General features: G+C 42.6%; 1 protein-coding gene across 2 annotated transcripts in view; it reads right to left on the minus strand.

Annotated features, from left to right (window-relative positions):
- kcnab2a (potassium voltage-gated channel subfamily A regulatory beta subunit 2a) overlaps positions 1 to 12,480 on the minus strand; it is a 293,607-nt gene extending 281,127 nt beyond the window's left edge. The window contains exon 1 of one of the 2 annotated variants that reach the window (XM_072244814.1): positions 12,427 to 12,480. The gene's annotated coding sequence lies outside the window, so the exon portion shown is untranslated. The remainder of the gene's footprint in view (positions 1 to 12,426) is intronic. The other variant, XM_072244817.1, reaches the window with a different exon arrangement.
- Between the last annotated feature and the right edge of the window lie 8,100 nt (positions 12,481 to 20,580).

The raw sequence follows: 20,580 nt of genomic DNA on the forward strand, positions 1-20,580 counted from the left end.
ATCCTTGCAGAAAAGCACTGATCACAGACTTCCACTACCCTTTGTCCTCTGTGGCTAAGACAATTTTGAATTCAATCCAAATTACCAAGTTTCCCATGTACCCTAATTTTTTGGATTAGTCCACCACGAGAGATGTTGTCAAAAATTTTACAGAAGTCCACCTAAACAACAGCCACTGCCCTACCCTCATCAATCACCCTCATTACCTCCTCAAAAGATTCAAGCAAGTTTGCAAGACGCGACCTCCCCCCACATTATTTATGCTGACTTTGCATGTTTATGCTTTTCTAGATGCAAACAGATCCTTTCTCAAAGAATCTTCTCTAATAATTTTTCTACCACTGAAGTATGACTCACTGCTCTATAATTTTCTGGTTTGTCTCTGCTGTCCTTCTCAAAGAGAGGAACAACAATGACTATCATCCAGTAGCACTTACATCCATCATTATGAAGTGTTTTGAGAGGTTGTTCATGAAGCATATCAACTCCTGCCTGAGGAGCACATAATTACAAAGAAAGCACAGCAGCGCCTCTACTTCCTGAGCAGTTTGCGGAGATTTGGAACTACATCTAAAACTTTGACAAACTTCTATAGATATGTAGTGGAGAGGATATTGACTGGCTGCATCACAGCCTGGTATGGAAACACCAATGCTCTTGAATGGAAAATCCTACAAAAAGTAGTGGATATGGCCCAGTCCATCACTGGTAAAGCCCTCCCCACCACTGGGCACACCTACACGAAATGTTGTTGCAGGAAGACAGCATCCATCATCAGGGACCCCCACGACCCAGGCCATGGTCCCTTCTTGCTGCTGCCATCAGGAGGAAGGTACAGGAGCCTCACGACTCATACCACCAGGTTCAGGAACAGTTATTACCTCTCAACCATCGGGCTCTTCTCCCATCATTGAAATGTTCCCACAACCTATAGACTCACTTTCATGGACTCTTCGTCTCATGTTCTCAATATCTCTTGCTTATTTATTGTTATTTCTTCTTTTAGATTTCTACAGTTTGTTGTCTTCTGCACTCTGATTGAACACACTAATTGGGCTTTCTTTCACTGATTCTGTTATAGTTATTATTCTATAGATTTATTGAGTATGGCCTCAAGAAAATGAATCTCAAGGCTGTATATGGTGACATATATGTACTTTGACAATAAATTTACTTTGAACATCACAAGGAAGTCATGACAGGGCTTCTACTTTCTTAGAAGTTTGCACAGATTCAGCATGTCACCAAAAACTTTGACAAACTTCTACAGGTGCACAGCGGAGAGCATCTTGACTGGTTGTATCACACCAGGTGTGCGCCTATGTGCGTCTTTTGGTACAAGCACTCAAAGGAATTTAAACTGCGCACAGTTGGTTGTCACCCTCTACCTCATTGGCATGTTAAGTATATTTCACTACCGTACACAACCACATTTCCTTTTCCAATTTCTGATGCAGATGAATACACAGATATATCTGCCAACAAGTGTCTCATTCTGTACTTCAAATTCAAAGTCAAGAGCTGCACTGTGTACAAAACTTTGTTTGGTGGAATAGCTCAGCTGAAAGCACGTGATGCTTCTTCTGCCATATTAGTGACCAAAGAGTTTTACTTCCACTTAAAAAATTCAGTGTGCACACGTTGTTGTCACTGCGCAAAAAATTGCACAGCATAAGATTTTTAAGCACACTGGTCATTACAAGTTAGAGGGAACATTGATCACAGCCTCTTATGGAAACACCAATGCATAGGACAGAAAAGATTACAGAAAGTTGTCAATACAGCCCACACTATCACATACAAAGTCCTCCCCACCACTGGGCACATCGACATAGAGCGCCGCCACAAGAAAGCAGCATCCGTCATTAAAGACAGCCCTCACCCAGGCTGTAGCAGCCACGTATCTATTTATTGTGTGTCTGTATTGTATTTGTGTTGCACATCCTCACTCTGGACTACGGTAATTCGTCACATGAGTTTTGGTGGCACTAAAAACAGATGAATGGCACCTGCATGGCGGCATAGACAGCGGGTGAGTAGGGAGCGTTTATTTTTTGTTGACCACTTGAATGTTTGAACTTAGTCCAATTACGCAAGTCTTTGAGCACTCATCTTTGAATTTAATCCAATTACACTCATCTTTGTTTTACATGTTACAGAAGAGTCAAATGATTTTATTCTTGGTTAGTAATAATGGAATAAACACACTTTTCAACTTGGAATTCAGTTAGTTGGAAGCATGTCACACAGTGCCACTCAGTGACTTTTACCTTGTTTTCAAGTAGTTGCTACATAGGCCATGCCCTCTTTTTGCTACTACATCAAGCAAGAGATACGGATGCCCTGGGTCAGACACTACAAAGTTCAGGAATAGTTATTACTCTAAAACTATCAGGATTCTGAACCAGCATGGATAATTTCGATCACTATTCTGAACTGATTCTACAATCTACAGACTCACTTTCAAAGACTCCTCAGAACTCACAGCCTCAGTATTGCTTTTTTATTTGCAGAGTTTATCCTCTTTTACACGTTGGTTATTTGTCAGTCTTTGTTCATGTATAGATTTTCATAAATTCTATTGTATTCCTTTTACTTGTAAATGCCAGCAAGAAAATGAATCTCAAGGTAGTATATGATAACATATACAGTACAAACTTTGATAATAAATTTATTTTGAATTTTGAATTCTCCAAAGGTCTGGGACCTCATTGGTCAAAGCCCCAGTAAATTTCTCTCTTGCCTCTCTCAATAACTTGGGAAAAATGTCATCAGGCCCTGGGGAGTTATCAGCTTAATAGTCTTCAAGAGATCCAACATCTCTTTCTCCTCCTCGATATCGTTTGTTGCCTCCCGGGTGCCAGGGTCTGGGATGTCTCTGACCGGGTGCACGACATCCTGGTACGAGAGGGAAAGCAACCAGAAGTCGTGATACATGTTGGGACCAACAACATAGGCAGGAAGAGGGATGAGGTCCTGAAGTGTGAGTTTCAGGAATTAGGCAGAAGGCTGAAGAACAGGACCTCAAGGGTGATGTTCTCAGGATTGCTGCCAGTGCTACGTGACAGAGATGGTAAGAATTGGAGGAGATGGCAGTTGAATGCGTGGCTGAGGAGTTGGTGCAGGGAGCAGGGGTTTAGATTTTTAGATCATTGGGATCTCTTCTGGGGAAGGTGGGACCTGTACAGATTGGATGGGTTGCACCTGAACTCGAGGGGGAGCAATATCCTTGCAGGTAGGTTTGCTAGCATGATTCGGGAGGGTTTAAACTAATTTGCGAGGGGAATGAGACCCAGAGCGATAGAGCAGTGAAAGAAGTGCATGGAGTAAAGCCAGATCTAACATACAGAAAGGCTTTGAGGAAAGAGAAGCAGAATAAACAGTGTAAAGACAGCAAGGTAGAAGGGCTGAAATGTGTGTACCTCAATGCAAGAAGCATCAGGAACAAAGATGATGAACTGAGAGCTTGGATACATACATGGAATTATGATGTAGTGGCCATTACAGAGACTTGGCTGGCACCAGGGCAGGAATGGATTCTCAATATTCCTGGATTTCAGTGCTTTAAAAGGGATAGAGAGGGCGGAAAAAGGGGAGGAGGGGTGGCATTACTGGTCAGGGATACTATTACGGCTACAGAAAGGGTGGGTAATGTAGCAGGATCCTCTTTTGAGTCAATATGGGTGGAAGTCAGGAACAGGAAGGGAGCAGTTACTCTACTGGGGGTATTCTATAGGTCCCCTGGTAGCAGCAGAGATACAGAGGAGCAGATTGGGAGGCAGATTTTGGAAAGGTGCAAAAATAACAGGGTTGTTATCATGGGTGACTTTAACTTCCCTAATATTGATTGGCACCTGATTAGTTCCAAGGGTTTAGATGGGGCAGAATTTGTTAAGTGTGTCCAAGATGGATTCCTGTCACAGTATGTGGACAGGCCGACCAGGGGGAAATGCCATACTAGATCTAGTACCAGGTAATGAACCGGGTCAGGTCACAGATCTCTCAGTGGGTGAGCATCTGGGGGACAGCGACCACCGCTCCCTGGCCTTTATAATTATCATGGAAAAGGATAGAATCAAAGAGGACAGGAAAATTTTTAATTGGGGAAAGGCAAATTATGAGGCTATAAGGCTAGAACTTGCGGGTGTGAATTGGGATGATGTTTTGGCAGGGAAATGTACTATGGACATGTGGTCAATGTTTAGAGATCTCTTGCGGGATGTAAGGGATAAATTTGTCCCAGTGAGAAAGATAAAGAATGGTAGGGTGAAGGAACCATGGGTGACAAGTGAGGTGGAAAATCTAGTCAGGAGGAAGAAGGCAGCATACATGAGGTTTAGGAAGCAAGGATCAGATGGGTCTATTGAGGAATATAGGGAAGCAAGAAAGGAGCTTAAGAAGGAGCTGAGAAGAGCAAGAAGGGGGCATGAGAAGGCCTTGGTGAGTAGGGTAGAGGAAAACCCCAAGGCATTCTTCAATTATGTGAAGAAAAAAAGGCTGACAGGAGTGAAGGTAGGACCGATTAGAGATAAAGGTGGGAAGATGTGCCTGGAAGCTGTGGAAGTGAGCGAGGTCCTCAATGAATACTTCTCTTCGGTATTCACCAATGAGAGGGAACTTGATGATGGTGAGGACAATATGAGTGAGGTTGATGTTCTGGAGCATGCTGATATTAAGGGACAGGAGGTGTTGGAGTTGTTAAAATACATTAGGACAGATAAGTCCCCGGGGCCTGACGGAATATTCCCCAGGCTGCTCCACGAGGCGAGGGAAGAGATTGCTGAGCCTCTGGCTAGGACCTTTAGGTCCTCGATGTCCACGGGAATGGTACCGGAGGATTGGAGGGAGGCGAATGTTGTTCCCTTGTTCAAAAAAGGTGGTAGGGATAGTCCGGGTAATTATAGACCAGTGAGCCTTATGTCTGTGGTGGGAAAGCTGTTGGAAAAGATTCTTAGAGATAGGATCTATAGGCATTTAGAGAATCATGGTCTGATCAGGGACAGTCAGCATGGCTTTGTGAAGGGCAGATCGTGTCTAACAAGCCTGATAGAGTTCTTTGAGGAGGTGACCAGGCATATAGATGAGGGTAGTGCAGTGGATGTGATCTATATGGATTTTAGTAAGGCATTTGACAAGGTTCCACACGGTAGGCTTATTCAGAAAGTTAGAAGGCATGGGATCCAGGGAAGTTTGGCCAGGTGGATTCAGAATTGGCTTGCCTGCAGAAGGCAGAGGGTGGTGGTGGAGGGAGTACATTCAGATTGGAGGATTGTGACTAGTGGTGTCCCACAAGGATCTGTTCTAGGACCTCTACTTTTCGTGATATTTATTAACGACCTGGATGTTGGGGTAGAAGGGTGGGTTGGCAAGTTTGCAGACGACACAAAGGTTGGTGGTGTTGTAGATAGTGTAGAGGATTGTCAAGGATTGCAGAGAGACATTGATAGGATGCAGAAGTGGGCTGAGAAGTGGCAGATGGAGTTCAACCTGGAGAAGTGTGAGGTGGTACACTTTGGAAGGACAAACTCCAAGGCAGAGTACAAAGTAAATGGCAGGATACTTGGTAGTGTGGAGGAGCAGAGGGATCTCGGGGTACATGTCCACAGATCCCTGAAAGGTGCCTCACAGGTGGATAGGGTAGTTAAGAAAGCTTATGGGGTGTTAGCTTTCATAAGTCGAGGGATAAAGTTTAAAAGTCGCAATGTAATGATGCAGCTCTATAAAACTCTGGTTAGGCCACACTTGGAGTATTGTGTCCAGTTCTGGTCACCTCACTATAGGAAGGATGTGGAAGCATTGGAAAGGGTACAGAGGAGATTTACCAGGATGCTGCCTGGTTTAGAAAGTATGCAATATGATCAGAGATTAAGGGAGCTAGGGCTTTATTCTTTGGAGAGAAGGAGGATGAGAGGAGACATGATAGAGGTGTACAAGATAATAAGAGGAATAGATAGAGTGGATAGCCAGCGCCTCTTCCCCAGGGCACCACTGCTCAATACAAGAGGAAATGGCTTTAAGGTAAAGGGTGGGAAGTTCAAGGGGGATATTAGAGGAAGGTTTTTTACTCAGAGAGTGGTTGGTGCGTGGAATGCACTGCCTGACTCAGTGGTGGAGGCAGATACACTAGTGAAGTTTAAGAGACTACTAGACAGGTATATGGAGGAATCTAAGGTGGGGGCTTCTATGGGAGGCAGGGTTTGAAGGTCGGCACAACATTGTGGGCCGAAGGGCCTGTACTGTGCTGTACTATTCTATGTTCTATGATAGCAAAATGATATAGAACATCAGAATATTCCTCCCTAAACTCACTATCTTCTAAGTTGTTCTCCTTGATGAATAATGACGCAAATTACTCCTTTAGTACTTCCACCCCTTCCCCTGGCTCCACCCAGGACACGCTCTTTTCTTGAAGCTGCCATCTGGTAGAAGGTACAAGAGCCTCAGGACTTGCACCACTAGGTTCAAGAACAGTTACTACCCCACAACCATCAAGCTCTTGAGCAAAAGGAGATAACTACTCACGTCCATTCATTGAGATGTTTCCACAACCAATGACCTCACTTTAAAGTCTCTTTATCTTGCTGTTTCATGTTTTTGTTATTTATTGCTACTTATTTACATTTGCATGTACACAGTTTGTTGTATTCTGCACTCTGGTTGATCTTTCATTGATTCTCTTATAGTTACTATTCTATAGATTTTACAAGTGTACCCACAGAAAAATGAATCTCAGGGTTGCATGTGGTGACATACATGTACTCTTATAATAAAATTTACTTTGAACTTTGAAATTACCTCCTTTTTCATTGGGTGGTCCTACTTTCTCCCAAGTTAGCCTTTTGTCTAAAACATTTTGGGACTCTGTAACCTTTCTCACCGAGGATATTTCCTGACCTATATTAACCACCCTGATTACCTGTTCACATTCTCTCCAGCTCCCTTGATATTCCTCAAAGGCCTGGTCTGATTTCTGCTTCCTAAGCCTCACATGTACTTCCTTTTTCTTATTGACTAAATCTGCTACACTGCCAATCATCCAAGAGTCTTGAATCTTGCCATCCTTCCAACAGAAATATATGGATTGTGAGGAAAAATGTCAAAGGATTCAGCAAGATAAAGACCAGTTGGAAACTTGGGTGGAGAAATGGCAGATAGTGTTTAATCCAGACAAGTGTTACCAGCTGGACTTCATAAACAACTCCCACATGTGAGATGTGAATTTACTCAAAAACAGCTGCTCCCAATGTACTCTTCACAGTCTCTGCCTGATACTGCTGTAATTAGCCTTTCCTTAATTTAGCATATCCCCACCCCCAAAAGCTCGTTTTAGTGTAATCCGTAACTGTCTTAAAATACTTAGTTATAATCACTGTTCCCAAGATACTTTCACTGAAACTCCAATCATCGGGCCAGGTTCATTTCCTAGTATGACCCCTCCCTTGGTTGCAGTATCTTCATGCTGTGTCGAGAATGACACCGCATGGATGCAATTAACAAATTCTGTTCCAGCTAAACCTCTGGCACTGAGGAAATCCCAGTCAATATTGGGAAAAGGAAAGTCACCCAGTTCAACTACCATGTTGCTATGATATCTTTCCATAATTTGCCAACATATCATTTCCTCCAACTCTCAGTTGGCTACTGTAACAAAATGCTGGAGGAACTCAGCAGGTTAGCAAGCATCCATGGAAAGGAATATAGAGTCACGGTTTCGAGCCAAGATCCTTTATCTGGGTCCACCCAGGCATACGAGGAATGTCTGTCACATTTCTGACTTGTAGATGGATAAAGGTAATGTGGTGGATGTGGACTGCATGGACTAACTCCACCCAAGCAAGTGGTGGTCATCATCATCCATCATCATGAAAGTGTTTCGAGAGGCTCGTCATGAGGCACATCAAGTCCCTGCTACCCCCCTCACTGGACCCCCTGCAGTTCGCGTACCGTCCCAACTGTTCAACAGACAATGTCATTGCCATCACCCTCCACCTGGCCTTAACTCACCTGGACAAAAAAAAACGTACGTTCGAATGCTGTTCATAGACCAGTTCAGCATTCAACACAATCATTCCTCAGCACCTGATTGGAAAGCTGAGCCTACTGGGCCTGAACACCTCCCTCTGCAACTGGATTCTAGACTTCCTGACTGGGAGACTTCAGTCAGTCCAAATTGGTAGCAGCATCTCCAACACCATCACACTGAGCACACGGGGCCCCCCAGGGCTGTGTGCTCAGTCCACTGCTGTTCACTCTGCTGACCCATGACTGTGCTGCAACACACAGCTCGAACCACATCATCAAGTTCGCCGATGACACGACCGTGGTGGGTCTCATCAGCAAGAACAATGAGTCAGCATACAGAGAGGAGGTGCACTGGCTAACAGACTGGTGCAGAGCTAACAACCTGTCTCTGAACATGAACAAAACAAAAGAGATGGTTGTTGACTTCAGGAAGACAAAGAGCAACCACTCTCCGCTGAACATCGATGACTCCTCCGTAGAGATTGTTAAGAGCACCAAATTTCTTGGTGTTCGTCTGGTGCAGAATCTCACCTGGTCCCTCAACGCCAGCTCCATAGCAAAGAAAGCCCAGCAGCGTCTCTACTTTCTGTGAAGGCTGAGAAAAGTCCATCTCCCACCCCCCATCCTCAGCACATTCTACAAAGGTTGTAATGAGAGCATCCTGAGCAGCTGCATCATGGCCAGGTTCGGCAATTGTACCATCTCAGATCGCAAGACTAGGCAGCGGATAGTGAGGTCAGCTGAGAAGATCATCGGGGTCTCTCTTCCCGCCATCACAGCCACTTACATCACACGCTGCATCCGCAAAGCAAACAGCATTATGAAGGACCCCACGCACCCCTCATATAAACTCTTCTCCCTCCTGCCATCTGGAAAAAGGCACCGAAGCATTCGGGCTCTCATGACCAGACTATGTAACGGTTTCTTCCCCCAAGCCATCAGACTCCTCAATACCCAGAGCCTGGACTGACACCAACCTACTGCCCTCTACTGTGCCTATTGTCTTGTTTATTATTTATTGTAGTGCCTGCACTGTTTTGTGTACTTTAAGTAGTCCTGGATAGGTCTGTAGTCTACTGTAGTTTTTGTATTGTTTCATGTAGCACCATGGTCCTGGAAAACATTGTCTCATTTTTACTATGTTCTGTACCAGCAGTTATGGTTGAAATGACAATGAAAAGTGACTTGACTTGACCTGGTGACTGCTGGCAGGCTTATAGTATAGTCCTATCGCAGTGATTGCACCTTTTGTATTCATGTGCTCTCCTCATATTGCATCACCGGATGATCTCTCCAGGATGTCCCATCTAAGTGCAGCTGTGGTATCTTCCCTGATCCTCCTCTTTCACATCCTTCTCTGTCACGTCTGAGACATCCCAATCCTACTAGTCTTACCCTTCTCTCAATTACGTCTCTGTAATGGCTACAACGTCATAGCTCTATGCTCTCCATCCCACCAGCTCATTAACATCGTCCTGCCTGTCCTTCCTTTCAGCCTTACATACCTAACCTCCACTTTCTCCTCAATCTCTCCAACTGCTGACCTATTCCTCTGGTTCCCAAACCTCTGCCATGCTAGTTTCATCTCACCCAAACCTCTCTGCAAGGTTTTTGACAGGTGACACACCATTGTGAAATATCATTTGCAGCCATGTGTGCCCCTGACTAGAGTCTCCTAATACTACTAGTCCTTCATCTAGCTTTATTCAAAGGAAACTAATAAATATTTGGAAAAGCAAGGTTTTAATAGAATCAGGGAAAAACAAATGACCATGAGATATAGGAGCAGAATTAGACCATTTAGCCCATTGAGTCTGCTCTGCCATTTCATTACTGATCCATTTTTCCTCTCAGCCCCAATCTCCTGCCTTCCTCCCTCCCCCACCCCATATTCCTTCATACCCTGACCAATCAACAATCCATCATCCTCTGCCTTAAATCTACATAAAGACTCGGCCTCCACAGCTGCCTGCAGCAAAGAGTTCCACAGATTCACCACTCTCTGGCTAAAGAAATTCCTCTTCATCTCTGTTCTAAAAGGACACCCCTCTATCAAACGAACAAGGTAAAGCCTAGTTGTCAAGCTGCTGAATGAACAACCTTCATGATTTGAAACCCCACCATGGAAACCAGTGAAACTGAAATCAATAGATTCAGCACCAAGAAAACTGCAATGAAATTTACTGGATTGTCACATGGATTCGACTGGAACCCTAATTTTCCCCTGGAAAGGGATAACACTATCGCTCCTCAGGTTCCACTAGACACATTAATCAGAAACAAAGTGGTTGATTCTAAGTACTCAAGGCAATAGGGAGTAGTTATAACACTACTCACTGTTAAGTTCAGAGATGGAGAGTTCCTGGGTGTCACTATCTCAGAGGACCTGTCCTGAACCCATCATGTAAATATAATTGCAAAGAAAGCATGACAGCAGCTCTACTTCAGGACTAAGCAGATTTTTGGCATGTCATCAAAAGCCATGGCAAATTTCTATAGAAGTGTGGAGGAAAGTGTGCTGACAGGCTGCATTACGGCCTGGTATGGGAACACCAATGCCTTTGAGTGGAAAATCCAACAAAAAGTCATGGATTCAGTTTAGTACATCATGGGTTAAACCCTCCCAACCATTGAGCATATCTACATGAAACACTGCCGTAGAAAAGCACCATCTATCATGAAAGACCATGCACTTTTCTCGCTGCTACCATCAGATAGAAGGTACAAGATGAAGGGTCTCAGCCCGAAACTCTTTTTCATAAACGCTGTCTGGCCTGCTGAGTTCCTCCAGCATTTTGCGTGTGTTGCTGCAGATTCTGGAATCTGGAGCAGCAACCTGCTAGAGGAGCTTGATAGGTCGAGCGGCATCTGTGGGGATGGGCGTGAGGGATGGCGAAGGAATTGTCAACGATTCAGACTGAACTTTGCATTAGGACTCCAGTAACACAATATCAGGTTTGTTGTACTACTGCTGAATCATTGCACAAAAGAATTCTAATTCTTTGGAGAAAGAAAATGTAAGCAGCGGACATAAAACCTTGTGGATGCACAGAATCCCTTCAGCATTACATTCTTTGAGTGCAGGAGAAAGACAGCAAATAGGTCAGGAACTTAAGTGCAAGCAACCAAAAGCAGAGTTCAGGCGTTTTGAGTCGATTTCAATAATTATGCAAAAAAAAGGCAGCTCAGCAAAACAATTCCCTCCCCCCCAAAAAAAAATGAGCTGGAGGATCAGAAACAAATGGATAAGTCAAAATAATTCTGGACATTGAAAGCAAACTGCACAGAAGAGCTTTAGGTGCATGCTTGAGAATATCGATCACATTGGGAAGGATGATAGTGCACACTATCTTGAAGATTGCTTATGGTAATCTAGTGTGATCGCTGGCAGGCAAACCCTTCACAGAGATCATAAAATCTGTATCACATTCCATTGCTTCCCCAAGTTTCACCCCTCCAAGTCCGAAGACTCTGAAGTCAATCTATAAACTTCTGTAACACAAACAAAAAATGAACTTACAATCCTCTTTGTATGTGCATATAGATGAACCATCTCAGATGAAATCAGAATGCTTAGGTAGCAATTATCAATCTACAAAATCCTGGTGGGGGGGTGAATATGGAATGATGAGTAAACTTAAATGCTTTTGACTTGCAAAATGTATTTCTGGATTCTCAAAGTGCAAAACAAGTGTTTATCAAACAAAACAGCCTGAACACATAACACGGATTTCATTATTATAAATTAATAGTTATTAAATATTCATTTAAAATCTGTCTTAATTGCCAGGCCTCTGGGCAAAATGTTTGCAGAATTGCATTGGTAGAAACCACATTTTATGTATCATTTTAAATGAGTAAGAACACACAAGTCTACTGTTTTAAGTTGATTTTTTTTTACTTTAAAATCGTTTTACAAAATAAAAGTAATTTAGTAACTGCTAATCTAGTTTACCTCTGCCTCGGGGGAAGGACTTCCGAGAAAGTCACTATCTCTCCATCTTAGTTAAATTTTAAAACGCTTTACCTAATTATAACCCATGTTCAAAAGAAAATTTCCCCAAAATATTAACCTGTACATCTGCCAGATTTAAAATGGCTCATCGTTCATCAGTGTGCATCACAGCCCTGTGAAGCGCTAAACCTTGGCTCCGCTGCTGTAAATGTTTTCTTTCCCCACAGCTACCGATTTTTAACATTAAATGAAAGTATTTCGATCTATAATTTGGTATTGATTTCCTCTCAGATTTGAGGTTTACAAAAAAAGAAAGCCTGGCAACTTTACTGCTCATCCTGTCCAGGTTATGTCACCTCTAGCTGCGTTTTAACCCTTACTTACTGATCGCTCAATCCGTGTTTTGTGTTTTAATAGGTTATTTAGCGCCGTTCCCTCCAGACATTTACCTCGTTCCTCTTCCTCCTCTTGTTTTTGCCGCCTCTGCCGGGTACCAGCACACCCCGCACCGCAACCTAACGTGCTGCGCCCACTCGAGGAAGTCCCGCCTCCCGACTGCAGCCATTGGATCATCTCCGCTGGAAGCGAAGGCGAAGCGTTTGCCTATTGGATAGATGTTACCACCAACCCACACTCGCTAGGCGGGCCGCTGGAGGGGGGTGCGCGAACAACGCTTCATTTAAAACACTATTACCGGAGGCCGCTCCTGCCCCCCGCCCACATGTCGGGTTAGGGACCAAGTGACATCCCGCGACAGGAACGGCTGATTTGGGCCACCTCAACCCTGGATGGTCCCCCCATCACCTCGGAGAGCGAGAGGCAATCACCCCATCATGCCTGCTGCCAAAAAAACCCAGTAAAATGGCATGTGGTACAGGGCGAAAAAAGGCCGTTCGGCCCACCGGGTATCTTCTGGCCTCTTCATAGCAACTCATTCCCTCTTCAAATCGTTCATAAGAATTGCAATATGATTTATAACGCTGTGTATAAAATATAACTAAAATATCTATTGTCAGCATCTTAATAAAAAGCTACAAGAGATTTAATTGCACTGCAGGTTGACAGCTGGGGGAATACTAAAAAACATGAATGAAACCAGATGCATTCTTTGATCATTCCAAGGCGCCCTCTTCCTTCAGGTCTGCAATGTTCTTAATCAATTCTGCCACACAACTCTCCATTCTTCTGTTTTTTTTTCTTCCTGAACATCTTGCAACTGGAACGTTTAGAACCTAATCCCACCCCACCCCTTGTTTTGAGTCTCTTTTTAAAATCGCTCATTGTTTATTGTGCATGCTACTCACAAATCTTGTTTAATACAGCAAGTTTTTTTTTGTTAATAGCCATGGGCCATACATCCATCTTCAATTCTACTTCACTTTCAGCTACATCTTGTTTAAAAGCTCTATTTCTTACACTGGTGTTCAAGTCTCACCTACCACCTATGTTGGCATTTTCCCCTTCTATTGCTACCTAACTATGCCTATTCCTAGTTTAAATATCCAAAACTGTAACAAACCACCCTACAAGGAGATTCCCACATATCTGAGCCAATCTATCCCCCCTGTATAGGTATCACTTCCCCTAGAACTTTTATTTATTTCTGCTTCCTTTCTATTTCTATACACACATGCTGCAAAGACAGGACTGGAGGTTACCGATTTCAATGTCCAACATTATCCCTTTCCTAAAAACATCTAAACAATCTTTATTTACTCTACCAAATTTATAATTTCAAAGTAATTCTCATTCTTCCACTCAAAACTCCAAACGGTATCTTCTCTCCCCCTTTTTCTCCTTCAAAAGATTTTTTTTTATTTCTGGGGGTGCTTTTCAAATTCATGACAATCTTTCTCAGAATTCTGTATTTGGATCACCTCAATCAGCACTTGCCATGTACATTATTGTGTTTATTAAGATTACAAATATTTCTCTACGTTGTGTAACAAAACTGAATGTTTACTGCTCCTTGATCAGAAGCCTTCAACACTACCCTCCTCCAACTGAGGGACTGTATTCACCCAATTCTGTTCACAGCCAGAGGATCAGTTGCAATGCATTCTCTTCCCACTCATGCAGTGTTACCTAAAACTCGTATCCATTAGACATTTCCCATTTACTTCTTCTTTAGTGGCACCATTCAAAAACAGCAATGTTGTACGCATACAGTGGTGCAGCACATCAACATCACATCCACTCATTGCTTAGAAGTTGTTTGGATGTTTGCCCAACATAAAATACTGTATGGGTAACATTGTGCCTTGTATTGCAAAGACCAAAGTCAATGTTTACAGTTTCGTAAAACAAATTAGGTTCCCTTCCCAATGGTTCCAATCTTCTTATGAATAATGGTGTTAAGCCTATCCAGACTGTGAGCATAATGTGAATGCTGTATATTTTAAACCTGTTTACTTTCAAACATACCTGTCCCATTGAGAAAATTGCTTAGTCTCTCTTCTATGGCTTTGACCAGCTCTATTCCTGCCTCAGTTTACAAGCCCAAGTCTGTGCAACTATAACACTACAGCTTATTTTGTTCCTTTCAATTTACCCATTCAATTGCCAAAAACCTGAGGTCTCCTGCAGTCTAGCAATCTCTCAGCCCTAAACACCAACTACCCTGAGCTACTGCAATCCAAAAGCGTTTATATGGCTGACCCCTTTATCCTAAAAAGAAAATGTGGTCCAAAATTTTAGATTCCTGCAGTAAGGGAATCTCCTCATATTCAGTCATATGAATCTTTTGTGTCAATCAGATTATTTCCCATTCTTCCAAACTCTTGGGAATACAAGCTAGTTCTACTCAATCAGTTCTCAAAGGATGACTAACTTATCCAAGGATTCAGTCCAACTAATCTGTTTATTGCCTCCAGGTACAATTTTTCAACATGGGGACCAAAACAATATTCGGTATTCCAGCCATGGCCTCATCCCATTCATGAATGTTTGTAATTATGACTTCCTTTCTCTTATACTCCATTCCTGCTTCATTAAAATATCAGCATTGTATTTATCTGCCAAATTACACATATGCAGTGCTCCTCGTACATGAAAAGACGCCCCTCTGCAAACCAAGTAATAATCTCTTGCCATCTAAATAGCTTACCACACTAAAGTCAAGAAGCTTACTTCATCTTTCTGTTCTATAACACACCCCGGGGGAACCATCATTCACTGTACATGTCCTGCCCTAATTTAACTTCCCAAATGTGTCACTTTGCACTTATCTGAGTTAAGTTCCATCTGCCATTCCACTGCCCACTTTCTCAGTTGTTCAGATGCAATTTGAATGTTGGACAAACTTCTTCAATGCTCACCACTGCATTTTGGTGTTAGGTCCAAATTTAATCAAGCCATCTGATTCTCAACCAAATCATCCATATACAAGGCAAATGCCAGGGGACCAAGCACCAACGCCTGTGGCATACCACTGCTTATAAGCCTCTAACAATATCATACAGTGCAAAAGTCTAAGGCACCCTAGATCTTTTATATCAATTTTCCTTTAGATGTTTATTTTGTCTTCTGTATTAGTGTCAGTAGAAAAGAGCAAATTTCAGATCTCCAAACATTCATTTTCCAAAAAACTAAATGTTAGAGAAAATTTTGTATTTCATTAAAGAAATTAACGTTTTAAGTAATAGACCACTTTCCAAATAAAAAATTGATTACTTTGTAGGTACAGTATACAGTCACTGCAAAATCAAAGATAACAAGCAGGGTGCTAATCATTGAATTTAATTGAACTGGCTTTATTGCTTGCATCCTTCATATACATGAGAAGTAAAAATCTTTACATTACGTCTCTGTTCAAATGTGCAATTATAGTAATTTATTAATATTATGTACAACAGGATAGTCAATATAACATAGAAATACAGTTGTGTCAGCATGAATTAAGCCGTCTGATGACTGGTGGAAGAAGCTGTCCCTGAGCCTGTTGGTCCTGGTTTTTATGCTGCAGTACTGTTTCCCGGATGGCAGCAGCTGGAACAGTTTGTGGTTGGGGTGACTCGGGTCTCCAATGACCCTTCAGGCCCTTTTTACACACCTGTCTCTGTAAATGTCCCGAACAGTGGGAAGTTCACATCTACAGATGCGCTGGGCTGACCGCACTACTTTCTGTAGTCTTGCAATTGAGGGAAGTACAGTTCCCATACCAGGCAGTGATGCAGCCAGTCAGAATGCTCTCAATCATGCCCTTGTAAAAAGTTCTTAGAATTTGGGGGGGGCCATACCAAACTTCTGAAACTGTCTGAGGTGAAAGAGGTAATGTTGTGCCTTTTCATCACACGGCCAGTATGTACAGACCACGTGAGATTCTCGGTGATGTTTATGACGAGCAACTTAAAGCTGTTCACCCTCTCAATCCCAGATCCATTGATGTCCCTAGGGGTTAGTCTGTCTCCTTTCCTCCTGTAGTCCACAACCAGCTCCTTTGTTTTTACGACACTGAGGGAGAGGTTGTTTCCTGTGTCAGAGTGATGACTTCCTCTCTGTAGGCTGCCTTATTATTATTTGAGATTAGGCCAATCAGTGCAGTGTCATCAGCAAATTTAATTTGCAGATCAGAGCTGTGAGTGGCGGCAGTCATAGGTATACAGACAGTAAAGAAGGGGGCTTAGTACACAGCCCTGAGGAGCACCTGTGTTGAGGGTCAGGGGGCAGACTCTTACCACCTGCTGGCAATCTGACAGGAAGTACAGGATCCAGCTACACAAGGCAGCGTGAACACCAAGGTCTCTGAGCTTGTCATCGAGCCTGTAGAGAATTGTGGTGTTGAATGCTGAACTGTAGTCTAAGAACAGCATTCTCACATAAGCATCCCTCTTCTCCAGATGTGTAAGGACAGTGTATAGAGCTGTGGTTATTGCGTCTTCTGTCGATCAGTTGTGTCAGTAGGCAAATTGTAGGGGGTCCAGTGTGGATGGCAGCAAGCTGCAGATATAATCCTTGACCAGCTTCTCAAAGCATTTGCTTATTATTGAGGTGAGTGCAACAGGACGCCAGTTGTTCAGGCATGTTATCTTGGTCTTTTTAGGTACAGGACAATGGTGGATGTTTTGAAGCAGGAGGGCACTCTACAATGGGAGAGGGAGAGATTTAAAATGTCTGTAAACACCCCTGCCAGCTGTACCACGCACATCCCCGAGTACTCACACTGGGATGCCATCCTGTCCCGCAGCCTTGCGACTGTCCACCCGTTGCACCAGCATACCATGGCCTCAGAGATGACCAAACTGCCGGTCTCATCATCCGCAGGTCTCTTCAGGGGCCCAGTATTGGAAACATTGAATTGAGCATAAAAGATGTAGCTTGCCTGGGAGAGAGGCATCGATGTTGGAAACTCCACTGTGTTTAACTTAGAAGTCGGCGATGGTGCGCAGACCTTGCCATAAGCTGTACATGTTGTTGGTGGAAAGTTGAGTCTGAATCTTATCTCTGTATTGTTGTTTTGCTGCCTTGATGACTGTGCAGATCGTAGCTGTATTTCTTGAGTTCATGTTGGTTACCAGCAATGTATGCTCTATCTCGTGCAGTAAGTGCTGCTCGCACAGAACTGTTGATCCAGGGTTTCTGATTTGGAAGACCCTGGCCGACTTCCGGGGAAAAATCCTCGATGCACTTCCAGGTGAAACTCATGACCCCATCCATGAACTCCGAGACATCCTCATCATGGAAGACATTCTAGTCGATGTCATCAAAGCACGGAGGCCGATCGGTTGGACCAACAGTGGACAGTTTTAACTATGGCCACCTCCTGTTTCAGCTTCTGCCCGTACTTTGGCACCAGAAAAATGGAGGAGTGATCTGATTTTCCAAATGGAGGGCGAAGGAGTGCTTTGTAGGTGTTGCAGAAGGGAGATCATAATGAGTTGAATGAACTAAACTGATTAGTTAAAACAGGAAGGAATCAAACTGGGCAAAGAACAACCAAACTAAAAGATGACAGCATGGCAGATGTGAGAGTTTAACCTTCAAATCATTAATTCTTACACCAAGGTAAGAGTGAGACACAAGGTGGTCATCCTGCATCCACAAGGTCTCTCCCAAGCAAAACTTCCATGAGACAGGAGTTTCAAGATGTGCTGCCCAAGCTCTTCCGAAGAAGCACAAAGAAACTGGCAAATTGAGGACCAGAGTCACAGTGATCAGCCACGGAAACTGAGTGCAGCAAGTGACAGATACATCAAGCAGACGTCCCTTAAAAATCAGGAGTCCAACACTGCTATCAGCTTTGAACTCACAGAAACCACTGGAACTCAAGTACACCCCTCTACATCCAGAGAAGTCTTGTCAGAAGTGGTCTTCATGGAAGAGTTGCTGCCAAAAAAGGTATCCCTCCAAAATGGAAACAAAGCCATGAGACTCACCTATGCACAAAAAACATAACGACTGCAGTGCTGAACAATGGTAGCAAGTGCTTTGAAATGACGAGTCAGAATTTTAAATTTTTGGCTCAAACAGGAGGCAGTTTGCCTTAGAGGAGCTGAAGAATGCGACATGGATGAGCATCTGCAGCTGACAGTGAAGCACGGCAGAGGTTCCCTGCAGGTTTGGGGCCGCATTTCTGCAAATGGAGTTGGTGATTTGGTCACAATTAATGGGATCCTCAATGCAGAGAAGTACAAGCAGATTCTCACCCATCACTTATCAGGGAGGTTTCATTCTGCATCAGGACAATGACCCCAAACATGTGGACAAGGTCATAAAGAACTATCTTCAGCAAAAAGAAGAACAAGGAGTTCTGCAACAGATGATATGGCCTCCTCAATCTCAACATTATCTGGAATTACCTGGAAAGAAAGAAGCAAACGAGACAGCCAACATCTGCAGAAGAACTGTGGCAAATTCTCCAAGATGCTTGGAACAACCTACCAGCCAATTTTCTTATACAACTGCACGACAGCGTACCTAAAAGAACTGAAGCAGTTTTAGAGGTAAAGGATGGTTACACCAAATATTAATTAGATTTAGTTTTTTTTTTTACACTGTTTACTATGCTTTATAGAATTTTTTGATATTTAGAAACTCTTCATTTTTTTGTTTTACAGAGTAACTTTTACATTTGCCTAAGACCTTTGCGCAGCACTGTACATCATATTCAAAGACTCTTCTTGCAAGATATTTACACTGCATAAACAAATCACTGATATCATCTCCCACAAAGGGGCTAATTTTACAAGTGTACACAAGGCAACTGAACAATTAATAGTTCTGCAGTACCTCAAGGCACCATAGCAATGAATAAATGCATCTTCCACCACTCCATTTACTAACAGAAGAATAAGCATTGTAATAAGTACAGCAGCAATCCTCACTTAATAAAGGTATGGATAGATTACAAAAGTTTTTTTTTAAAACAGTCTAAACATGAATTTACTTAAGTACATTCACAATTGATTTTAAATAAAGAAAATATGACCAGAATGTACACATTTAGAACTAAAATCAAACTCAAATGACTTAAGTCTCCTGTCCAGGGTCCATCAAATGCTATTAGTCCATTACCAGCCACATCCAGAAACTGCGGCAGAGATCCACTAGCGACATTTTTATTCTATCCATTTTATTTCCTTTCTGTTATTTCTTTTTACATTACCCTTTACCAACTGTGATTATATATTTTCGTGTTTGCATCAGAACTCTTAACCCTCTATCAGCTTCACCTTAACCATCAAGATCAGGGAAACGAGTAAATTTTATTCAAGCCAGGCTTCAGCATTCTTTCCCAAAGTCAACTAGGGAACATTGCTCCAACACCATTTCAGTCATGTTGGCATTCATAACGACCACTTATCAAATGTCACTGAAGGTGGTAAAGCAAAAGGACGTAATTAAAGAACCTTTAGTGGCAATAAAAGGATAATTTTTTTTAAAATCTGGAATTTCCCATGCTCAAGTACCTCCTTCAGTAGTGTTATGAAGTCCTGGCTAGAAGCTAGCTAAAGTAAGTAATTGGTAAACACCATCCTGCAGAGATGCAATTTGATTTAAAAAAGATGCAGAATACATGTAATCTCAAATGGAAAGAGATAGCTGCATTAGGCCAGAGAAAGAAAATGGAATTAAGCTACAGATTATGTTATGAGCAGCTTCAAGGGGCTGGAAAGCAGAATCCTGTTTCTGTAAAGGTTTCAAGAAAAAGGAGGCAAAAATCAGAGAAATCAAACCAAACCCCAGTGATAGCTAGGGATCCAAACTCAGTGAAATAAAGCAACCAGGAAGTGGAATCAAAATGAGAAGGTTCAACACATTCATTCACAAATGACAAATTTCTAATTCCTGCAGAACTGATAATATATATCCCTAAAACACAGGAAGACATGTTTTAGCCCCATCTAAAGTCTACCACAATATACGTAGGATCAGATAATTTCCAAATATGTAGTGTTTTTGATATTTAATTTGGTAGATGACTCTGGCAAAAGTGACCATTCCAGTAACATACCCAAGAACTGCTATGTCATTGTATCTTTAGATAATATTCCCAACACTGAAACTTAATGCTTACTTGGTTGTAAAGATGACTACTGGTTTTGTCATGAGATAACTTGATATCAATTTGATATTCCAGGTAAAATAAATATAAACACAGATGG

The sequence above is a fragment of the Mobula birostris genome, chromosome 27 (assembly GCF_030028105.1).
Source record: "Mobula birostris isolate sMobBir1 chromosome 27, sMobBir1.hap1, whole genome shotgun sequence".
NCBI classification, from domain to species: Eukaryota; Metazoa; Chordata; class Chondrichthyes; order Myliobatiformes; family Myliobatidae; genus Mobula; species Mobula birostris.